Below are 8656 nucleotides of genomic sequence, written 5' to 3'. Positions count from 1 at the left end.
GTGAGAGAGGCTCAGAGGTTGCTGGCAAAAGGAAGAGAGGGGGGTCTGCCTTCAGTGTGTGCATGTGAATGAATGGGAGTCTGCCTAGCAGTGTATGTGTGTGAATGAAAGGGAGTATGCCTAGCAGTGTGTGCATGTGAATGAATGGGAGTATGCCTAGCAGTGTGTGCATGTGAATGAATGGGAGTATGCCTAGCAGTGTGTGCATGTGAATGAATGGGAGTCTGCCTAGCAGTGTATGTGTGTGAATGAAAGGGAGTATGCCTAGCAGTGTGTGCATGTGAATGAATGGGAGTATGCCTAGCAGTGTATGTGTGTGAATGAAAGGGAGTATGCCTAGCAGTGTGTGCATGTGAATGAATGGGAGTATGCCTAGCAGTGTATGTGTGTGAATGAAAGGGAGTATGCCTAGCAGTGTGTGCATGTGAATGAATGGGAGTATGCCTAGCAGTGTGTGCATGTGAATGAATGGGAGTATGCCTAGCAGTGTGTGCATGTGAATGAATGGGAGTCTGCCTAGCAGTGTATGTGTGTGAATGAAAGGGAGTATGCCTAGCAGTGTGTGCATGTGAATGAATGGGAGTATGCCTAGCAGTGTATGTGTGTGAATGAAAGGGAGTATGCCTAGCAGTGTGTGCATGTGAATGAATGGGAGTCTGCCTAGCAGTGTATGTGTGTGAATGAAAGGGAGTATGCCTAGCAGTGTGTGCATGTGAATGAATGGGAGTATGCCTAGCAGTGTGTGCATGTGAATGAATGGGAGTATGCCTAGCAGTGTGTGCATGTGAATGAAAGGGAGTATGCCTAGCAGTGTGTGCATGTGAATGAATGGGAGTCTGCCTAGCAGTGTGTGCATGTGAATGAATGGGAGTCTGCCTAGCAGTGTGTGCATGTGAATGAATGGGAGTATGCCTAGCAGTGTGTGCATGTGAATGAATGGGAGTATGCCTAGCAGTGTGTGCATGTGAATGAATGGGAGTCTGCCTAGCAGTGTGTGCATGTGAATGAATGGGAGTATGCCTAGCAGTGTGTGCATGTGAATGAATGGGAGTCTGCCTAGCAGTGTGTGCATGTGAATGAATGGGAGTCTGCCTAGCAGTGTGTGCATGTGAATGAAAGGGAGTATGCCTAGCAGTGTGTGCATGTGAATGAATGGGAGTCTGCCTAGCAGTGTGTGCATGTGAATGAATGGGAGTCTGCCTAGCAGTGTGTGCATGTGAATGAATGGGAGTCTGCCTAGCAGTGTGTGCATGTGAATGAATGGGAGTCTGCCTAGCAGTGTGTGCATGTGAATGAATGGGAGTATGCCTAGCAGTGTGTGCATGTGAATGAATGGGAGTATGCCTAGCAGTGTGTGCATGTGAATGAATGGGAGTATGCCTAGCAGTGTGTGCATGTGAATGAATGGGAGTATGCCTAGCAGTGTGTGCATGTGAATGAATGGGAGTATGCCTTCAGTGTGTGCATGTGAATGAATGGGAGTATGCCTAGCAGTGTGTGCATGTGAATGAAAGGGAGTATGCCTAGCAGTGTGTGCATGTGAATGAAAGGGAGTATGCCTAGCAGTGTGTGCATGTGAATGAATGGGAGTATGCCTAGCAGTGTGTGCATGTGAATGAATGGGAGTCTGCCTAGCAGTGTGTGCATGTGAATGAATGGGAGTATGCCTAGCAGTGTGTGCATGTGAATGAATGGGAGTATGCCTAGCAGTGTGTGCATGTGAATGAATGGGAGTATGCCTAGCAGTGTGTGCATGTGAATGAATGGGAGTATGCCTAGCAGTGTGTGCATGTGAATGAATGGGAGTATGCCTTCAGTGTGTGCATGTGAATGAATGGGAGTATGCCTAGCAGTGTGTGCATGTGAATGAAAGGGAGTATGCCTAGCAGTGTGTGCATGTGAATGAAAGGGAGTCTGCCTAGCAGTGTGTGCATGTGAATGAAAGGGAGTATGCCTAGCAGTGTGTGCATGTGAATGAAAGGGAGTATGCCTAGCAGTGTATGTGTGTGAATGAAAGGGAGTATGCCTAGCAGTGTATGTGTGTGAATGAATGGGAGTATGCCTTCAGTGTGTGCATGTGAATGAATGGGAGTATGCCTAGCAGTGTGTGCATGTGAATGAATGGGAGTATGCCTAGCAGTGTGTGCATGTGAATGAATGGGAGTCTGCCTAGCAGTGTATGTGTGTGAATGAATGGGAGTATGCCTAGCAGTGTGTGCATGTGAATGAATGGGAGTATGCCTAGCAGTGTGTGCATGTGAATGAATGGGAGTCTGCCTAGCAGTGTATGTGTGTGAATGAATGGGAGTATGCCTAGCAGTGTGTGCATGTGAATGAATGGGAGTATGCCTAGCAGTGTGTGCATGTGAATGAAAGGGAGTATGCCTAGCAGTGTGTGCATGTGAATGAATGGGAGTCTGCCTAGCAGTGTATGTGTGTGAATGAATGGGAGTCTGCCTAGCAGTGTGTGCGTGTGAATGAATGGGAGTCTGCCTAGCAGTGTATGTGTGTGAATGAATGGGAGTATGCCTAGCAGTGTGTGCATGTGAATGAATGGGAGTATGCCTAGCAGTGTGTGCATGTGAATGAAAGGGAGTCTGCCTAGCAGTGTGTGCATGTGAATGAAAGGGAGTATGCCTAGCAGTGTGTGCATGTGAATGAAAGGGAGTATGCCTAGCAGTGTGTGCATGTGAATGAATGGGAGTCTGCCTAGCAGTGTATGTGTGTGAATGAAAGGGAGTATGCCTAGCAGTGTGTGCATGTGAATGAAAGGGAGTATGCCTAGCAGTGTGTGCATGTGAATGAAAGGGAGTATGCCTAGCAGTGTGTGCATGTGAATGAATGGGAGTCTGCCTAGCAGTGTATGTGTGTGAATGAAAGGGAGTCTGCCTAGCAGTGTGTGCATGTGAATGAAAGGGAGTATGCCTAGCAGTGTGTGCATGTGAATGAAAGGGAGTATGCCTAGCAGTGTGTGCATGTGAATGAAAGGGAGTCTGCCTAGCAGTGTGTGCATGTGAATGAAAGGGAGTATGCCTAGCAGTGTGTGCATGTGAATGAAAGGGAGTATGCCTAGCAGTGTATGTGTGTGAATGAAAGGGAGTATGCCTAGCAGTGTGTGCATGTGAATGAAAGGGAGTATGCCTAGCAGTGTGTGCATGTGAATGAAAGGGAGTATGCCTAGCAGTGTGTGCATGTGAATGAAAGGGAGTATGCCTAGCAGTGTATGTGTGTGAATGAAAGGGAGTATGCCTAGCAGTGTGTGCATGTGAATGAAAGGGAGTATGCCTAGCAGTGTGTGCATGTGAATGAATGGGAGTCTGCCTAGCAGTGTATGTGTGTGAATGAATGGGAGTCTGCCTAGCAGTGTATGTGTGTGAATGAATGGGAGTCTGCCTAGCAGTGTATGTGTGTGAATGAAAGGGAGTCTGCCTAGCAGTGTATGTGTGTGAATGAATGGGAGTATGCCTAGCAGTGTGTGCATGTGAATGAATGGGAGTCTGCCTAGCAGTGTGTGCATGTGAATGAATGGGAGTCTGCCTAGCAGTGTATGTGTGTGAATGAATGGGAGTATGCCTAGCAGTGTATGTGTGTGAATGAATGGGAGTATGCCTAGCAGTGTGTGCATGTGAATGAATGGGAGTCTGCCTAGCAGTGTATGTGTGTGAATGAAAGGGAGTCTGCCTAGCAGTGTATGTGTGTGAATGAATGGGAGTATGCCTAGCAGTGTGTGCATGTGAATGAATGGGAGTATGCCTAGCAGTGTATGTGTGTGAATGAAAGGGTGCATTCCTGATGCCTAGGCAAAGTCCTGGACTTGGCCTAGGTCTAGGCCAAGGTGCTGGAGTCACGCTTGGGCATAGGCCAGCATCCCTGTTTTTGGTTCTCGGCCTACTCCCTAGGTGAGGCCCCAGCTTCAGGCTAGGCCTAGTCTCGACAGATGACTTTTTTTTTTTTTGCAGTTTTCTAAACAAAACTTGAAAACAAATTAAATTTTGTTGGATTTTCAATTGTTTTGCTTTGAGAAAGAAATGACATGAAATAGGAAATTTCATCTATTTTCCTATTTTGTTTCTCCTGAATCACCCATCCCTATTATCTATCCCTCATCTAAGATGGGGCAGATGGAGAAAGAGACCTTCAAGATGAAGTGGCCTGGTGTGGCCTGGAGTGGTCAGCCTGCAGGGGCTCTTCCCCTCAAGGGGTAAGGAGATGAGGCTTTCCTCCTCTACTCATCTTAGCCACAAGTCTCTGCTTCTGTCAGCCGTGTGTATGATTTGCTCTGCTCATGGCCTGCCGAGTCTCTAGTCCTCTCGGCTGCAAGCTTGATTGACTCTGCTCATGGCCCCACATGGCTACTCTTTGCTGTCCCCTACTGGTTGGCGCCCTAGGTGACTGCCTAGTTCGCCTACTGGACGCACTGGCCCTGACTGCATCAGGAACAAAGAAATATTGAAATCAACTAACTGTGTGTAAAAGACCAAACATAACATCTTTGAAGACACTCATCCATTGCTTTCAAACCCCTGAGGAGAGAGAGTTTCTCTCTCTGAGCAGAGACTGTAACATTGTATCCTTGCCAGTTAGAGGGGTATCCTACCCATCTAAACAGCGACCCAAACATCTTGAGTAACTATAGACCTGTTTCAAACCTACCCATGCTCGCTAAATTAATAGAAAAAACGATACAAAAACAACTAGCCGAACATCTAGACAACAACAGCATACTTTACCCCTCACAACACGGCTTTAGAAAACACTATAGTACTGAAACATTACTTATCTCTCTAACAGACAATGTATTACGTGGGTTTGACAGTGGGAAACACTACATCATGATATTATTAGACCTATCAGCAGCATTCGACACAGTAAATCATAATATACTACTAAACAGGCTTGAAGAAATAGGACTTCAAAACAAAACAATTGAATGGTTCAGGTCCTACCTAAACAATAGATTCTTTCAGGTACAGATAAAAAACACTATTTCAGACAAAATCCAGCTAAAAACCGGAGTCCCCCAGGGATCAGCACTTTCGGCGACTCTATTTAACATTTACATGCTGCCCCTATGCCACCTCTTAGCCGGTCTAGGTATCATACATTACATATATGCGGACGACATCCAGCTAATTTTACCAGTAGACGAAACAATTGAAAAAACGTTGAACCTAGCAATGTTATACCTAGGCATAATTAAACAACTGCTGTGCCAAATGGAACTAGTAATTAACATTGAAAAAAAACAGAATTCATACACCTTGAACGAAAAACAACTGAATTAATCCAGAATCCCATCAAACTCAGAAACAATCAGATAGTGGAACTAACCGAAAAAACTCGAAACCTAGGAGTAATAATTGACAATGAAATCAACCTCAAACAACACATATCAATGAAAGTCAGAGAGGGGTACGCGAAACTAATGATCCTTAGAAGGCTAAAACCACTACTAACCCAAGCGCACTTTCGAACCGTTCTCAAAGCACTTATTTTCGCTAGCACAGACTATTGTAACACACTCTTCCTTGGATTACCACATTCAACACTAAGACCACTCCAAATCTTACAGAACTCTGCAGCCAGAATCCTAACTGGAAAAAGCAGAAGGGACCACATCACTCAAACTCTTGCCGAATTACACTGGCTGCCAATCGAACAAAGAGTACAATTTAAAACACTTTGCACAATCCACAAGTTAATTAATGAAGAAAATACTGATTGGTTAAACACTGCATTAAGACGACATGTTCCCCAAAGAAATCTCAGATCAGCAAATAAAGCCTTACTAACAATACCCTCTGTAAAGACAGCTAAACTGACACAAGTAAGGGAGAGAGCACTGTCATTAGCCAGCCCTATATTATGGAACTCAATGCCACCCGAAATAAGACTAATGAGAGATCAAAAACTTCAAAAAAAGCTTAAAAGCATGGCTTTTCAAAAAGGCCTTTCAAAGTGAGAATGGGAAATAGGTAGTACTAAGAAACAAGAAAAGGACTTATACACCCAGGCAAAAGTCACCTGAGAACATATGTGTGTTTTTATTTTTATTTTATCACACTTAAGTATTAAGTTAAAGAATTACAGTAAACCGCATCTACGGTTAGCCCATAAAGGGAATTTTAATACATTTTACATATAGCTTATAATATTGAATCATGTATCTGAATAACTGTGGCACCCCCTGGTTAAAGTACAATCCATCTCGAATTTATTTATGTGCCTATTTGTAAACCGTTGTGATGGTATATCACTAAATGACGGTATAGAAAAATTTTTAAATAAATAAATGATGACCCACTCACCTGGGGACTCTATTTCTCCAAGCCTTGGAGGGTAGAATTTTCCTTGGCTCCGGCAGCCGATATTTCTGCACGGATTAAAGAGGAGAATGTAAAAGAACATATTCTTTGGTACTGTGGATCAGTGTTGAACATATTCTTTCGTGCTGTGGATCAGTGATGAACATATTCTGTGGTGCTGTGGATCAGTGTTGAACATATTCTGTGATACTGTGCATTAGTGTTGAACATATTCTGTGGTGCTGTGGATCAGTGTTGAACATATTCTGTGGTACTGTGGATCATTGTTGAACATATTCTGTGGTGCTGTGGATCAGTGTTGAACATATTCTCTGGTGCTGTGGATCAATGTTGAACATATTCTGTGGTACTGTGGATCAGTGTTGAACATATTCTCTGATACTATAGATCAGTGTTGAACATATTCTATGATGCTGTGGATCAGTGTTGAACATATTCTATGATGCTGTGGATCAATGTTGAACATATTCTGTGGTACTGTGGATCAGTGTTGAACATATTCTGTGGTGCTGTGGATCAGTGTTGAACATATTCTGTGGTACTGTGGATCATTGTTGAACATATTCTGTGGTGCTGTGGATCAGTGTTGAACATATTCTCTGGTGCTGTGGATCAGTGTTGAACATATTCTGTGGTGCTGTGGATCAATGTTGAACATATTCTGTGGTACTGTGGATCAGTGTTGAACATATTCTCTGATACTATAGATCAGTGTTGAACATATTCTATGATGCTGTGGATCAGTGTTGAACATATTCTATGATGCTGTGGATCAATGTTGAACATATTCTGTGGTACTGTGGATCATTGTTGAACATATTCTCTGGTAATATAGATCAATGTTGAACATATTCTGTGGTACTGTGGATCAGTGTTGAACATATTCTGTGGTACTGTGGATCATTGTTGAACATATTCTCTGGTAATATAGATCAGTGTTGAACATATTCTGTGGTACTGTGGATCATTGTTGAACATATTCTCTGGTAATATAGATCAATGTTGAACATATTCTGTGGTACTGTGGATCATTGTTGAACATATTCTCTGATACTATAGATCAGTGTTGAACATATTCTGTGGTACTGTGGATCAGTGTTGAACATATTCTGTGGTACTGTGGATCATTGTTGAACATATTCTCTGATACTATAGATCAGTGTTGAACATATTCTCTGGTGCTGTGGATCAGTGTTGAACATATTCTGTGGTGCTATGGATCAGTGTTGAACATATTCTCTGGTGCTGTGGATCAGTGTTGAACATATTCTGTGGTGCTGTGGATCAATGTTGAACATATTCTGTGGTACTGTGGATCAGTGTTGAACATATTCTCTGGTGCTGTGGATCAGTGTTGAACATATTCTCTGGTGCTGTGGATCAGTGTTGAACATATTCTGTGGTGCTGTGGATCAATGTTGAACATATTCTGTGGTACTGTGGATCAGTGTTGAACATATTCTATGATGCTGTGGATCAATGTTGAACATATTCTGTGGTACTGTGGATCAGTGTTGAACATATTCTCTGGTGCTGTGGATCAGTGTTGAACATATTCTCTGGTGCTGTGGATCAGTGTTGAACATATTCTGTGGTGCTGTGGATCAATGTTGAACATATTCTGTGGTGCTGTGGATCAATGTTGAACATATTCTCTGGTACTATAGATCAGTGTTGAACATATTCTGTGGTGCTATGGATCAGTGTTGAACATATTCTCTGGTGCTGTGGATCAGTGTTGAACATATTCTGTGGTGCTGTGGATCAATGTTGAACATATTCTGTGGTACTGTGGATCAGTGTTGAACATATTCTCTGGTGCTGTGGATCAGTGTTGAACATATTCTGTGGTGCTGTGGATCAATGTTGAACATATTCTGTGGTGCTGTGGATCAATGTTGAACATATTCTCTGGTACTATAGATCAGTGTTGAACATATTCTATGATGCTGTGGATCAGTGTTGAACATATTCTGTGGTGCTGTGGATCAATGTTGAACATATTCTGTGGTGCTATGGATCAGTGTTGAACATATTCTGTGGTACTGTGGATCATTGTTGAACATATTCTCTGGTAATATAGATCAATGTTGAACATATTCTCTGGTACTATAGATCAGTGTTGAACATATTCTATGATGCTGTGGATCAGTGTTGAACATATTCTGTGGTGCTGTGGATCAATGTTGAACATATTCTGTGGTGCTATGGATCAGTGTTGAACATATTCTGTGGTACTGTGGATCAGTGTTGAACATATTCTGTGGTGCTGTGGATCATTGTTGAACATATTCTCTGGTACTATAGATCAATGTTGAACATATTCTGTG

The sequence above is a fragment of the Rhinatrema bivittatum genome, unplaced genomic scaffold (genome assembly GCF_901001135.1).
Source record: "Rhinatrema bivittatum unplaced genomic scaffold, aRhiBiv1.1, whole genome shotgun sequence".
Classification (NCBI taxonomy): Eukaryota; Metazoa; Chordata; class Amphibia; order Gymnophiona; family Rhinatrematidae; genus Rhinatrema; species Rhinatrema bivittatum.
The sequence above is the reverse complement of the archived record's forward strand: the minus strand, read 5'-3'. Positions refer to the sequence as shown.